This window comes from Ursus maritimus, unplaced genomic scaffold (assembly GCF_017311325.1).
Source record: "Ursus maritimus isolate PB19 unplaced genomic scaffold, ASM1731132v1 scaffold_4, whole genome shotgun sequence".
NCBI lineage: Eukaryota > Metazoa > Chordata > Mammalia > Carnivora > Ursidae > Ursus > Ursus maritimus.
In genome coordinates, this window is record NW_024426552.1 from 68,754,036 (window position 1) to 68,770,443 (window position 16,408).

General features: G+C 43.6%; 1 long non-coding RNA gene across 1 annotated transcript; it reads left to right on the top strand.

Moving 5' to 3' along the window:
- Nucleotides 1–355: 355 nt before the first annotated feature.
- Nucleotides 356–7,453, top strand: LOC103678934. The gene is made up of 3 exons (XR_572775.2): nucleotides 356–762; nucleotides 5,535–5,567; nucleotides 5,897–7,453. It is a non-coding gene; the product is annotated as an uncharacterized LOC103678934 (long non-coding RNA).
- Nucleotides 7,454–16,408: the final 8,955 nt, after the last annotated feature.

Here is a 16,408-nt window from a genome sequence, read left to right on the forward strand (position 1 = left end):
GAACAGTCAAAATATTTCGGTTATTTTTTTTTTCGGTGTCTTTCAGGTGGACCCAGTATTACTGCTATCAAAAAGGTATATTATTGTGAGACAGGCATTAAGGCATTTTCAGAAGACCCCAACTCAGCTGGCTTAAATAATAAGAAAAGTTAGGGCAGGTTCTCTGTCCCAGTAGCACAGGGCTCCAGCCCCGCTTCTGTCTTGACTTCCCCTCATCTGGCTGAGCTTTGTCCTATACTGAAAGCAAGATAGCAACAGCAGTTGCAAGCATCATATTCATACACGACAACATCCAGAGAAGGAACTACTCACTTTATCTCTTCTAACAAGTCTTTTTTTTTTTTTCTTCCGAGAAACATTTTCTAGAAGTCCCTTGGGAGGCTTTCCTTCAAAATTTATCAGTCTGAATTGAGCCACAGTTTTGTTCCTAAAGCCATCCCTGCCAAGGGATGTGAGATAAACATAACTGGTTTAGTAAAGCATATGGTGTTGTGGAGGAAGGTGGATGCCTCCTTAAAGTCTGGTGCTTTTAGGAAGAAAGAGGGAGGGGAATGATGTTAATTAGGCAATCAGAATCTGCTCCATTCATAAAGCTTCACTCTGAGCACAATGAAATATTCCTCCACTTCCCCTATGCTCTGATTCTAGAACCGTCTGAGTGATAATTAACCTGTCTCCGGGCTTCTTGATTACCAGGAAAGTGGTGTCAGAGTATGTTGATCACTGGAAACTTCTATCTTCTAATATGAGACTTAAAAATTGGTATGTTGGTGTAGGGTTGGAGTTTTCTATTCCTATGGTTTTTACTATTTCCAGAATGTTCTATAAATGAAATGACACAGGATATACCCTTTTGAGTCTGGCTTCTTGCACTTAGCATTATGTATTTAAGAGTCATGCATGTTGCTGCTGTGTCAGTATTTCATTCCTTTCTATTGCTGAGTAAAATTTCATAGTAAGGATGTACCACAGTCTGCTTATCCATTCATCAGTTGAAGGTCTCTTGGGTTGTTTCCAGTTAGGGGCAGTTATGAATAAAGCTGCTGCAAACTCGTGTATAAGTTGTTGCGTGAATATAACGTTTTTCACTTCTCTTGGGAAAATACCTAGGTATAGAATTGCTGGGTTGTATGGTGAACGTATGTTTGACTTTATAAGAATCTGATAAACTGTCCACGGATTTTTAAATTTCAGTTTGAGGAAGGTCTGGGAATCATCACTTTAACCAAGTGATCATACTTAATATGAACTAAATAAAAGTGAGACACTTGATACTTTGTATTCCTATTGTAATGTGTTACACAGCATCGCTTAGGACATATTTTTGGCAAAATTATTACCCTGAATCTAATCGAGCTTCTAGACCTAATTTCCAGACTACAAAAAAATATAGGAAAATCAAGAAAAAAGTGACAGGCGTTCCTGGCTGGCTTAGTTGGTAGCGCATCTGACTCTTGATCTCAGGGCCATGAGTTCAAGCTCCGTATTGGGCATGGAGCCTACTTTAAAAAGAAAAGAAGAAAAAAGTTAGGCACTACGAGGAAGCACTCAGACAAATCCAGAATATGGACATTCACAAGACAGGTGTCCTGATCTCTTCAAAAATACAATGTCATGGGGTGGGGGCAGGCAGGAGGAAGGCAGGGGATTGTTCTAGATGAAAAGAGAATAAAGAGACATTACAACCAAATGCAATTCCTCGATTGGATCCTAGATGTAAAAAAACAAAAAAACAAAAAACAGCTATAAAGGACTTCTTTGGGCAAACTGAAAATTTTAATATGGAATCAATACAAGGTGACATTAGGAAATTATTAATTTTCTTAGATGTGACAACATCGTAATTATAAAAAGTGTTCTTTCTCAGAAATGCATTCTAATATGGTTGGGGGTAAAATATGATGCCTGCAACTTACTTTTAAATGATTCAGCATTTTAAAAAATATATAAAATAGCTATGATAAAATGCTAACAATTATTGGATCTAAGTAGTAATTGTAGGTGTTCATTACACTCTTTTTTCAACTTTTCTGTATTTCAAAACTTGTACGAAATAGCTGAGAAAAAATTTTTTAAATTTTTTAAATTTATCATTATTATTTTTTTGTAATCTCTACACCAAATGTGGGGCTCAAACTCATGACCCTGAGATCAAGAGTCAAGCTCTACCAACCGAGCCAGCCAGGCACCTGAAATAGTTGAGAAAATTTAATTACTATATTTTTTCATTTCTATAAGTCCTATTTATATTTCAAATCTGGTTAGTCATTTTTTTTAAAAAACAATTCTTGTTTCTTGAAGATTCTTTTAAGCTAGTATCTAATTTCTTTAAACATAGTGATCATAGCTATTTTTTAATCCATGTCTGATAATTCAGTATCTATTCATTCTGTCTGGTTTATACTGCTTTTCATACATGGTGCCTGGGTTTCTGTGTGTATGCTTAGTTTTTTTGTTTTGTTTTGTTTTTTACTGGGAGGTGCTTAGTTTTTGCAAAAGTATTTATGGGAATTCTTGGAGGTACAAGGTGAAGGCATGTTTCTCTCAAGGAGATTTACCTTTGTTCCTGCCAACCATTTTACTGTACTGGGACCGATTTAAGTTAAATGTAACTTTGAGGCTTTCTTTTTTTTCTTTCTTCAAGATGTTATTTATTTATTTGAGAGAGAGAGAGAGCACAAGTGGGCTGAGGGGCAGAGAGAAAGGAAGAAGCAGATTCCACAATGAGCAAGGACCCCAATGGGGGACTCAATCCCAGGACCCTGAGATCATGACCTGAGCCACCCAGGTGCCCCAATTTTGAGGCTTCCTGAATCACACAAGTGATATGAATTTTGGCCACAAATCAACATGTGAGAGCTGGTCTGGGGCTACACGTTCTCATAGACAGCCCCCACTCTCCATTACCTATCTCCAAGGCACGTTTCCATGCAGCCCCGTGGTGACAGGAGGTAGAAAGTGTATCAATTTCTGGGTCTCTCTCTCTTACAAGAGGGGGCCTACTGCTACGGGGAATGTTTCATAGTATACTCCTTTTATGGGCCGACTTGTTTCCACCTCCTGGCCCAGTTCATATGTTGAAGTTCTGACCTTTAGTACTTCGGAATGTGACTGCATTTGGAGATAGGGCCTTTAAAGAGGCGATTAAATTAAACGAGACTGTTAGAGTGGGTCATAATCCAATCTGACTGGTTTTCTATATGAAGAGGAAATGTGGACACAAAAGGAGACACCAGGGATGCCTACGCACAGAGGAAAGACCATGGGAGGGCACACGGAAAAGACAGCCCCATCTGCAAGCGAAGTACAGAAGCCTCAGAATTAAACCAAACCTGCCAACACCTTGACCTTTGATTTCCTGTCTCCAGGACTGTGAGACAATAAATTTACGTTGGTTAAGCTCCCCAGCCTGGGGTATTTTGTTATGGTAGTCCTAGCCAACGAATGCAACTCCCCCCCTTGCATGGCCCTGTCCTTTGACCTCTTTATTCCACACCCCAAGGGGCTGTGAAAATTGTAGCTCAAATGGACCAGAGTTGGCATATACCCTCAAAGAAAGGAGACGTCACCGTTCCTTTTCCTTTCTGAGATTCTACATACTCTTTGAGATTGGCCCAACAATTCCTTCCAATCTTTTGTCACCTCTTCAGTGGTTTTAAGAAGTTTTATTTTAAAATAGTATCCAGGATTTTTAGTTGTTTTCTGCAAGACAGTCTATCCAAATACCTCTCTCCACAGACCAGCTTTGGGGGAGCAGCAACTCTATCGTGGTGAGGAGTTCATGTAAAGACACCCACAGTGCCAGTACGGGAAGACTTCAAGAGGGAAAGAGGAAGGGAAGTGGAGGTAGAAGAGAGGAAGGGAGAGAGGGAGGCAGGTGGAGAAAGGAGGGGAGAGAGTGGAAAAGAGGGAGAAGGAGAGAGAGGGAGAGAGAGTTGGAGGAGGTGGAGAGAAAAGAGAAAAGTCAAGAAATAGCAGATCAGACATGAGCTATGAATAACAGAGAAAAGCGAAGGGCAACCTCAAACCTTCAAGCCTAGGAGAAGAAAGAATGGTGGTTTCCATCAAGAAGTCTAGAAGAAAAGTGAATTTTCAGAGAAAATGACCACAAGTACTGTTTAGAGTGATAGTAAGACATCAAAGGGTAAGAAAGGAATAACATTTTTAGTTAAATGAGAGCTACTGTATAGCAAGTATAAATCTTAGTGCACAAACTTATAGAACAAAAAACATAATTTTATTTTTTTTTACTCCATTTAATTTTTATTATTTCCAGACCAGGGGATCCTCCTGTAGTCCAGAGATAGAGTAGCCTGGTTAACTAATCATCAGTTAATCTCCCAGATCTATAGTCCATGCCCTGAGGGTTTTCTTTTTTTTTTTTAAGATTTTTATTTATTTATTTAAAAGAGAGAGAGTGCACGCTCAGGAGAGCACAAGCAGGGGGAGCAGCAGAGGGAGACAGAGAAGCAGACTTCCCACTGAGCAGGGAGCCCGAGGTAGGGCTGGATCTCAGGACCCTGGGATCATGACCTGAGCCAGAGGCAGACACTTAGCCCACTGAGCCGCCCGGGTGCCCCTTATTTTTGTTTTTATTTACCACCCCGAGGCCCAGGTATGGAAATTCAGAAGCCAAGAATTGACTCCTTTCTTTTTCCTGCTTCCTACTTTTTCTCGGCATTAATTAGGGATGGTTTTGGCTGTCAATAGCAGAAAACTTGAACACCAGTGCCATGAGTAATAGGGAGTTGTTTCTTTTACACAGCAAGATGTCCAGAAGCAGGCAGGCTGGTACTGGTTTGGTGGAGACAGGGCTGATAACCCTTGGCCTTTTTTTCATATTTGCAAGATAGCTTTTGCAGCTCCGACATCGCGTCTATGTTTGAGGCAGGAGGGAAGGGAAGGGCAAAGCAAAAACTATCCCAGAAACCCCCAGCAGATGTTGGTGTTTTTCTCATTGGTCATGATTGTGTTATAGGACACAATCGCAGGAAATGACTTCTCATCCAAAGTCCCTAAACTTCATGATGATGGGACCTGAGTATTTATCCCAAATTAGATTCCACAACATAAGAACTCCCTCTTATAAGGACACCTGGATGACTCAGTTGGTTAAGTGGCTGCCTTCAGCTCAGGTCCTGATCCCAGGGTCCTGGGATTGAGTCCAGCAACGGGCTCCCTGCTCAGCAGGGAGTCTGCTTGTCCCTCTGCTCCTCCCCCCAGCTTGTTCTCGCTCTGTGTCTCTCTCAAATAAATAAAATCTTTAAAAAAAATTTTTTTTTAGGGGCGCCTGGGTAGCGCAGTCGTTAAGCGTGCCTTCGGCTCAGGGCGTGATCCCAGCGTTCTGGGATCGAGCCCCACATCGGGCTCCTCTGCTGGGAGCCTGCTTCTTCCTCTCCCACTCCCCTCCTGTGTTCCCTCTCTCGCTGGCTGTCTCTCTGTCACATAAATAAATAAAATCTTAAAAAAAAAAAAAAGAAAGTTGAAATGATGCTTGTCTATACCTTTATGAGTGGTCTTTCTGTCTCTTTCAGGGCCGTAAAATTTCCCTGGAGAAGGAATTTGGGGTAGGTTTTGTTCTTGTTTTCCCTTCTGGGAGTAAATCTTCCCTGAAGAGGGATTTGTGGCAGCCTTATTTCCTAGACGTTGCTGCTTTTAGTCACATCAGAAAGCTCTGAGAAGTCTATTTTTCTGCAGTTGTTAAATCTCAAATGTCTTCAGCTTAAAACAATCTTTATACTAAGTGGCCTATTTTGGGGTGGCATATTCTGATCTCCCTCACTCAGCATTAGGTATTCTTACAAATCTATTGTTCTTGTGTTGCGTTCTCTCTGGGGGCTAGATTTTGAGACTCAAAGCCTGCAACTACCTTCTTTTTCCTCTACTTTTTTCCTAGGTGAACTTTTCCTGAACAAATGAATGTCAAATAGCCTCGATGACTACATGTGACCCAAATAACGCAAGGACCAAGTACAATAGTGGTCAATAGCTCAAAAACGGGTCCTGCCATACATACACCGTGTCACTGCAGCTTCTCAGAAACTCTGTGAGCAAGGGTTTATTGTCTGTTTCGCATTTGAGGAAACACTCAGAGAAGTTAGGACTTCCCAGCTGGAAGGTAAATATGAATCCACATCTATCTGATTCTAGAACTCTATTCTTGTCACTGCACCATATACTATGGACCGGCATCCGGAAGTGGAACCTGAAGGCTCCAGGCCTTATCAGCCTGTGGGTGCAAATGCGGTCACATTAGCACTTAGCCGGGTCCCCCTTCACTTGTTCATGCAGGATCTCAGCCCCTTCAAAATGTCTCCCAAGGAGATTCTCATAGATGTTCAGGAACAAGTTTACTGAGTATTGCTGCTATCTTGGCTCCTTGGCAAGGAGGACAGACCCAAAACCGACGCCCATGCTGCCTGCCGTACCGTGAATAACGAGGCCCTTCTTCTCTGACCCAGCAGTCTCGGGGCTCCTGCCAGCGTCCGGGAGACAGTAATAGGCGCACTTCGGAGGGTCAGATCGCATCGCAGACTGGGCACCGGCACAGTGGTGCGTGGTGGCCGGGTGCTGCGTGACGGCAGCCCACGGAACAGTTGGGAGCCCAGGCTGAACCAGTGGCTGCAGCAGTGGCTGGAGTAAGAGGCAGGTAGAGCAAAGGGAGTTCCAGGAGAGGATGGCATGTCCCTACTACGCTCTGCCTCCTCAGATCTTGTGCAGCCATCTTCCCTGCTCACTCCCAACCGAGACCCTGAAAACCAGAGCCATCAGGCAAGAACTCCATCGACCCGGGGCCACTCACCCGCAGATATGTCCGTGTCGCTTTACTCGTCCCGTCCCCTCACACGACAGAAAAGCCATCTTCCTCCTGCTCCAGATCTCTCCCTTCTTTTGCCTACGTGTGTACAGGACCATGTTCCTTCTCAACGAACCTCTCTACTGGCCCTTACATATGCCCAGCGGTCCTCCCCTTCCCACCATAGCTACACGCTAATCACTCCCCACCTCCTTTCGAAATGAAACTTCCCTACGTTGTTGTCCCTACAACCACCTCCTTTTTTCTCCCCTCCTACTCACTTCAGGACCACTCCATGCGGAATTGTGCTCACGCTGCACCCACTCCGCTCACTGGGGTCACCTAAGACCTCCCAGGTGCTAATTCCTATAGATGTGTATCGGCTTTTATCTCAACTGATTTTCAGTGGAATTTGCCATTTGCTTACTCCTCCTTCTCAGAAAAGCTTCACTCTTAGCCTCCAAGGTACCATAGCTGCTGATTTTCTCCTCTCTCTCTGGCCCTCCCTCCCTCTCTCCCCTCTGCAGTGTGTTTTTCCCTGGTAGCCGGTCAGGGTGTCCTCAGGCCTGCCCAGGCCCATCCTGGTTTTCCTTTGTAGGACAGGAAATCCTACCATAGCCTCAGCCCTAAGTACCAGAAATAAATGTGATTTATACATTTCAGGTGTTATGTAAGTACATTAAATCCTTATATTTATTTTATATCATTTATATTTAACAAGGCAGCACATCTGGGGCCCCTGGGCGGCTCACGTGGCTCAGTCTGTTGAGCAGCTGACTCTTGGTCTCAGCTCAGGTCGTCAAGCCCCACATTGTGCTCGGTGCTGAGCGTGGAGTCTGCTTAAAACACACACACACACGCACGCACGCACGCACGCAAAAACAGCAAGGCAGCACATTTTCCTTGAAAGAACTGGGCTTTAGACTCTGATCTGGATATAAATTCTGACTTTTTCCACTTACTATCAGCATCCCCTTGGGAAGTGTCAACCGCGACGGTCTCAAGTTCTTCCTCTACAAAATGGGGCATACCATCACCTTATTAGGTGTCTAGAACTGCACACAATCCCTTCCTTTTTTCCTTCGAAACTGGATCTTCACTTATCCCCTTTCTCAACAGAATAGAGTCAGAGTCCAGTCTCTAAAGTCAAGGAGTCCTCGGTTCAAATCCTTCCTCTGCCTCATTCTTTTCTCTGACCTTGGGCAAATTACTCAATCTCTCTAAGTTTCAGGTTCCTTCATCTGTAAAACAGGTGTAATAATGGTATCTACCTCATAGAAGTGTTGAAAGGATTAGATGAGATGCTAAGCACATGGCACAGTACCTAGCCCGTAGTTAGTTTTCAATAAATGTGAACTCTTAGAAATATCATCTCATACGTTTAGGCAGTCATATTTCAGTTCTGATTACTTGAAACCCTAGAATTGTCCCCAGACAAGATGTAATGTAGAGGTGATGAATGAAATGGGATAGCTCCAGGAGTTGGCACACGTTTTACCAAGGTTAATAATAGAGTAAGTTCGACTCCTGAGTGTGACTCATAAGAGCATCATAATCTGAAACTCAGACATTTGATGCCTGTAACTGGGACTTTTTTTTTTTAACATATAATGATAATTTAATTTTTTAATTTTATTTATTTTTAAGTAAGCTCTACACCTGCTGTGAGGCTTGAACCCATGGCCCCGAGATCAAGAGTCAAATGCTCTACCAACTGAGCCAGCAAGCCACCCCAATAAGCTAATTTTTTTATAGTGAGGTTGGAGGAAGCTTCTGAATTTAACATTTTTACCTTTAGAATCCAAAGTATGAGCTATTAGTAGTGCTGTCCTTGACCAATGTCCAAGTTATAATAAAGACCAATACATCCAAAGATCACATGATGTCTTTCTTGATACTGCTCCTACATCCCTCCTCACCTAGAGCCCCAGTACCATAGGAGGCATAAATGGAAAAGGTGTTTTGAAAAGCAAAGACAATTCTGGAGAGAGTGACTTGAGGGGGAGAATGGATGCTGGGATTATCCCAGGCAAGGTCTCTCTTCAACAGCATTTCCTGAAAAGTGCTGAAATTTTTTTTTTCTTTAAGTAGGCTCCATGCCCAGCATGGTGGCCAACACGGGGCTTGAATTCATGACCCTGAGATCAATACCTGAGTTCAGTGCAAGAGTCGGATGCTTAACTCACTGAACCACCCAGTTGCCCCTGAATTTTAACTTGTCATTAAATAGCTGAAAATTTGGGGCACCTGGGTGGCTCAGTCATTAAGTGTCTACCTTCAGCTCAGGGCGTGATCCCAGGGTCCTGGGATCGAGCCCCGCATAGGGCTCCCTGCTCCACTGGGAGCCTGCTTCTTCCTCTCCCACTCCCCCTGCTGTGTTCCCTCTCTCGCCGCTGTCTCTCTCTCTGTCAAATAAATAAATAAAATCTTTTAAAAAATAAAAATAAATAGCTGAAAACGTGTCATTGAAATGAATAAAAAATATTTTGGACACAATAAGTAGTCACATAATTGTGCATGTGAATAGGGCGCCTGGGTGGCTCAGTCAGTTAAGCATACGACTCTTTATATCGGCTCAGGTTGTGATCCCAGGGTCCTGAGACGGGCTCCTAGAAGGGCTCTGTACATAGGCTTTGCGGGGAGTCAGCTGGAGATTCTCCCCCATTGCCCTTCCCCCACCCACGCTTGCACACTCTCTCTCCTCTAAAAAATAGATACATTTGAGCGCACACAAGCAGAGGGAGAAGCAGGCTCCCCGCTGAGCAGAGAGCCCAACGTGGGGCTCAATCCCAGGACCCTGTGATCATGACCTGAGCCGAAGGCAGACGCTTAACTGACTGAGCCACCCAGGCACCCTAAAATAAATAAATAAATAAATAAATAAATAAATAAATCTTTAAAAAAAATAGTACATGTGAATAGGTGTCCTCTGGGGTGGCAGAGAGACTAGAAGCAATAGATGACAAATGTAAAGTGAAACTGTCATTTACTAAGATCTGCAGACAGGACAGAGAAACAGGTCAGGTTCAACTTTCTTATTACCTTAAAATTACAAGCTTTAAAAAAATGTACCTTTATTAAGAAAAATATGTGGAACTAGTATAATAACTTGAGGAAGCCACAAAGATTTTTTTTTTCCTGTTAACTATTTTCCTCTGTGGTTCAGAGGTCTCTTGAGACACAGGGGAGCATGTAGGCAGGGGTGTCTTGCCATAGGGGAATTTATGCAAAGTGTCATCGAGTGACCCATAGGAACCAGCAGGCATGGGTTACAGATTTCATGGACCAATTTTTTAAAAATTGAGATATTAATTAATTAAAATTGAGCTATGATTTACATGCAAAAAAATGCATACATTTTAAGTGTGCTGTTCGATGAGTTTGTAAGATATGGAACACTTCCATGATTTTCAGTGACTGGTATGTTTCCTAGTCTAGTTAACAGTACCACTCAGGGACCTGGCAAGAGATAGATGGCTCAGTTAAAACTAGATAATTTGAGAAGAGGGATTATTTATAAAGGCGTGGGCATGGTGTGGGGAAAGCACAAGATGGTTCCTTGTAGCAATGCCAGAGAGCTGTTACCACTCCCAGATCAGAGGGGTGGAGAGGAGGAAGCAGTTCGCAGACCCAGGAAAGAGAGGCTGTGTGGTGAGCGCTTCCTTACAGGAGCTGTGACTCAGTGGGGAGGTGCAGCCAGGCAGCCGGACTAGGGCGATCCCGCAGAGGGCTGAGGGGGTAAGCACTCCCATCATCCCCTCCGCTCCCTCCTACTTCCTGCTAAGTACAGGTCAACTAGAAGTCAGAGGGTAAGCGAGGCCCTTACAGGTTATCCCCTTGGGGCCTTCCTGGGACAAGAGTGGAAAGTGGAACCTTGGGGGGGCAATCAGAAAAGGTGTTATACTGATAAGTGCATTTAACGAAAAAGGAGCAAGACCTCTTGGGGGAAGGTGTTTGGGGGGGTGGCAAATGCGGAGGAGAGGCCATCTCAAACTCAGCAGTTTCTCAGCCCATGTGATCTAAACGGGTTAACTACTGATGCCTAACAATGTACCCGCAGTGTCTTGAAACAACAGCGCATACATTATTACACAGTCAGAAGCTGGGCCCCGCTTGGCTGCATTTTCTACCTGGGGTCTCACAAGCCGCAGTCCAGGTGTTGGTGCGGGCTGGGTTCTCATTTGGAGGCTCCGCTGGGGGCAGCAGGATCTATTTCCCTGCTTGTGGGGTTGTTGGCCCCACACAGTCCTTGCAGCTTCTCTGTAATACAGAGAACTTCAGTTTTTGCTGGCTGTTGGTTAGAGGCTGTCCTCAGCACCTAGAGGCCACTCACGCTTCCTTGCTATGTGAGTTTCCCCAGTGTGGCTGCGAACAGTCTTTGCCAGCACAGCCAACCTGGGAGCTAAGAAGGGGTAGTGGATCTGGAGAGGGCCATTGGGCAAGAAGGGGAAATGCCGAGGGGTCCTAGAGGTGGCAGATCTCCGAAAAACATCAGCAAGTGTTCATTTTCAGAAGGGGAGGGCCGCTGTGGGCGGAGGAGCTCCTGTGTGCAGATCTGGGAACAAACAGGGCCAGGCAAAAGCTTATTGCAGGGGGAGGCAGGAGGAGGCAGGAGAGGCAGACAGAGAGGAAAGTTGAGAAAATTACAGTCCAGTGGTGGCGAGTTTGAGAGGGAATCCCTTTAGAAAGCGGAGGCAGTATCCCTTGATAGCAGCTACCAGCATTGAAGGAAGGGAAGCAGAGGCAAGAGACTGCCAGAAACAGAATGGGACTCTAGTTTATATGGAAAATAATAAGAATAGCCAGGATATTGTGAGAAAAAAAGAGCAATGAGGGGTGACTTGCTGTATCATAAAACTTCAGTAGTTAGGGGCACCTGAGTGGCTCAGTCGTGAAGCATCTGCCTTCGGCTCAGGTCATGATCCCAGCGTTCTGGGATCCAGCCACATCAAGCTCCCTGCTCAGCGGGAAGCCCGCTTCTCCCTCTCCCACTCCCCCTGCTTGTGTTCCCTCTCCCGCTGCCTCTGTCAAATAAATAAACAAAATCTTAAAAAAAAAACAACTTCAGTAGTGAAAACAGTGTGCTATCAACACACGGATGGATAGCGTACCAGTGAAACAGAATGGGAAATCCAGATATAGGCCCTAATATGTTTAGCATGTGGTAAGTAGCCATCTCAGATCAGGGGCAATAATGGGGTTTTTAAAAAAACGTGACAGGAGTGTGCCTGGTGGCTCAGTCCGAAGAGCATGCAACTCTTGATTTCAGGATCCGGTGTGTGAGCCCCACACTGGGGGTAGAGATTACTAAATAAATAAATAAACAAACTTTAAAAAATGGTGATGGAAAACTGGATAAACAATGGAGAGAAAAAGTTGGACCATACTTACTCCCTACACTGGGTTAAACATCAAATGAGTCACACACTGAAATGCAAAACATATACACACAGACACGCACACATTTGGGGGGGAGGGTAGGAAGGGTAACGCCTTTATAGCTGTGGAGAAAACCCTTTTAACAAAATAATCAATATTTGTTTTCTTAATTGATTGAAAAATTAAATTATATAAAGATACATTTCAGCATGGCAAAAAAAAGCCTACTAAAGTCAAATGAAAATTGGCGTCAAAATAAAAGATTAACACGCAATAACCTCAAATCTAAGTTTTTTACTTAAGAAATGGACAGCTATGTTGGAGACTAGGTGATCAGCATTTCACAAAGCAAACGGTCAGTCGCACATAGGGAAGCGCGATAGTACTGATTGTGTTGGGAACTGTTTACTGGCAGCAGATCAGTCGCACATAGGGAATCGCGATAGTACTGATTGTGTTGGAAACTGTTTACTGGCAGCAGACCACCGATGATTAGCTGACTTTGAAAGCGGAAGGCTGTCACTGGTTGGATTTCAGAGTGTGTTCAATGAATCAAGCTGTCACTGATTGATTAGACAGGCTTAGAACCTGTTCTGGTAACGTTACTTGTTACCATGGCTAGAGAACAATCAATCATTTTCTCAGAGTGTGGGCACTCTTTTATTCCCGTTGGGAAAATTTTTTTATAACTTATTACAAAGAAAGGGCCAATCTTCCCAATACATAAAGAGCCCCTCGAAATCAGCAAATCAATAGAAAAATAAGAATGCAAACAGAAAAAATAAATACTGTTCTTAGAACATTAAAATAAAAAAACTCACCTCAACCTCATTCAACGTATCGTCTATAGTAACTGCTCTCAAGACTGGAGAAAAACACAAACCACATTCCATAAAATTAAGACAAAATGACAAAATTACTTTTTTTCTCTTCCCCCACCAAAATAACTTTTTGACATTTAAAGACAATTTAATGAGGTGCCTGGGTGGCTCAGTTAAGCGTCAGCCTTTGGCTCAGGGATCAAGCCCCAAGTCGGGTTCCCTGCTCAGTGGGGAGTCTGCTTCTCCCTCTGCCTATGCCCTCCCCATCAGGCTTCTCTGCTAGGAGCCTGCTTCTTCCTCTCCCACTCCCCCTGCTTGTGTTCCCTCTCTCGCTGGCTGTCTCTCTCTGTCAAATAAGTAAATAAAATCTTTTAAAAAATAAAAAAAATTTAATGCAAAAGCCACCAATCTTAGAATAAATGTTACAGAAAAATACATGATATGCAAAGATTTTTTTTTTATTAAGACAAAGAAAAGAGGCATAGTTGGGTTCAGTTCTCTCCCTCTTTTTTTAATCTTTGCTATTATGCAGCATTAAAATTGCTACTTCTCTCCCTCCCCCAAAGACTTAGGTAATTAGGCCACTTATTTACTTTTTGGTTTGTGACCTGTTCTTATCAGCACCCCCCCAAAAATTTCTTCTAAAAATAAGGCAGATAATGTAATTTTTAGCTTTATGCAAATAAAAGCTTTAAGCAGTTTGCTAAGCATTTGCCAATAGAAGGAATCAAGTAAATTTTTTTGTTGTTTACAAGATGCTTTTGCAAACACGCAATCATTCTTGAAATCCTGAGGTTTTGAACACTGTTTTTAATTCAGTAAATTTAGAATACAGTTGTATAAATTACAGCACTTCTAGCTCTTTGGAAGTGGAACAATTCTCTCACACGTTAAAACCAAATTGATCTAGTATTCTCTTTGCGCCTCTTGCTAAAATTATACAATTTCTCTGCCATCTGATTTTTTTTTAATCTAGGTTTACTCTGGAGAGTTCCTTCATAATGATCTACTTCAATTACTCAAATGCCCTCCTTTAAATTTTATCCAGGTGGTTCTAACACTATTACCTCTGAGATGTACCCAGAAATACACTCCTAGGAGCTCTGAGAATTTAGTGATGATGCCGGAGGCCTTAATTTTCCATACAAGAAATTTTAGAGAGGGGTTCTTGGCATCCCTGTAGGTGAGGAACTGGGAAGCTGGCAGGGAGTCAGGACAACGGTGGCTTAAGTTGAGGTTAGTCTGTGTGGGGTGGCATGCACAAAACTTACCCTGAATGATCAACTCTGATGGAGATGAGGACACTCAGACATCATGGGGGCCATAGAAACTGAACAGTTGGGAAGGTTTGCCACAGTTCATTTCCATAGATCTTAACGAAGGTTTACTTCTGCACATTTGTGTTTAAGCATCTTTTTTCCTCACGTATTACTTCATCTTGTTAGGATAAGAGCTTTCCGTGGTTTTGCCTTAGAAATTTCAAGACATCTTAGGCCCAGAATCCATTGAAGGAAATCATCTCTGGTGTGGTTCCCCCATCCTCTCCTCTCTCCGCTCCAAACTCTGCAGTACTATAAAAGACACCTTCCCAGACTCTTCCCTGGCAACTCCACCAGCAAGCTTCCTCCTCTGTTCTAATTATAAGCAGCACTAAGAGGAAGAAGAAAAGGGTGTCTTGTTTTTTGCTGTTCCTGTCCGTGTTACCCCAGCAGTGGCAGTTGACTCGTTTCCAAATTCCTTCAACTTTTCTGAACTAGACCCTGGAACTAGTCACTGGACCCTTTCAGAGCACCAGCAGCACCTAAGAAGTTTCTTCCTCAAAGGTCTGAACGCCAACTCCGCAGTCCACCCTCCCATTCTAGTAACCCAAACTCTTCCGTTTCCCAGCTTTGAGGGCAGTAGCCACTTCCTGCAGTTACCACCTTTGGGTTATCTCAGTGTTCCTTCCCTTTTGTTCTAACACCTGTCTAACCAATTCCCCACACTCTATACCCTCTGTTGAAATATTATGTTTTTTGTTTTCTTAACTGGACCCTGATCAATACACTACACTTGTCTAATATAAACTGAGCAAGGAGTGAGGTTCTCATCCTCATCCTGGGACTCAGGAAAGTCTGTTGTCAGTCTAACCTGCAGTAAAAGGCAGACACCCAAACTTCTTATGGGACTTAAGAGATGGGAGGAATGATACAAAAATGGAGACTCAGTGTGTGATCCCCAGCTGACAGAAAGCCTTCTGAATTGAACTAGTTCCAGGGACAGAGCCTGATTGTGGCAACCTGGAACTACGAAAGCCAGGTTGAAGAGAAATGTAAAGTAAAATGTAGAGTCTCCCCTCAGTTGAACTCAAGGTTGCTCCAAGTCCTGCCGAGACAAGGCAAAATATTCTAGGGAAAAAAAAATCGGACTCAAAATTTAAAGTCATAATTGTTTATTAAGATCTTTATGCAGGAATAAGAAATGTGTAAACATACAGTAGCGGCTCAACTCCCACCTCTTTTTTTTTTTTTTAGACAGTCTTTTTTTTTTTTTTTTTTAAGATTTTATTTATTTATTTGACAGAGAGACAGCCATCGAGAGAGGGAACACAAGCAGGGGGAGTGGGAGAGGAAGAAGCAGGCTCTCAGCGGAGGAGCCTGATGCGGGACTTGATCCCAGAACACTGGGATCACGCCCTGAGCCGAAGGCAGACGCTTAACGACTGCGCTACCCAGGTGCCCCCAACTCCCACCTCTTTAACCTCAGAGTTCTTAGTGTGTCACACACGTTCATACACACCAGCTGTGTACTAGTATAGGGATTTGCGGAAGCCACTTAGGATTTCTAAGAATGCGTTTCCTTTGGGGCCAAGGACTCTTGTGACCTGGGGGACTTATAGGCAGGGGTCTCTTGCGATGCAGGGAGCTGCAGACACGCCTGGCAGAGAGGAGTGGAGTCTTCATCGGTAGACAAGATAACTGCAGCTTATTGGATGCCACATTTGGAGATTTATGGGAGCACGAAGTCACTGGATGAAATGAGACTCTTCCGGAAGTGGGACTGGTGGAGTAGTGAGGTCAGAGAAGAGCCAGAGGGGAGGAACCATCACTTACTCCGGTTATTTTTTTGAATCAAGGCCTGTGCCAGGTGGTTACCTCTTGATAGCAACTAGGTTGGTTGCATTAGGGTTCCCATTTACAAATTAAGGAAGTGAGGTAATGAAAGGTAAGGAGTTCACCTAAGGTCATACAAGCAGAGACCAAATTAAGAAGGGGCGCCTGAGTAGTTCAGTCCATTAAGTGTTCAACTCTTTTTTTTTTTTAAAGATTTTATTTATTTATTCGATAGAGATAGAGACAGCCAGCGAGAGAGGGAACACAAGCAGGGGGAGTGGGAGAGGAAGAAGCAGGCTCATAGCGGAGGAGCCTGATGT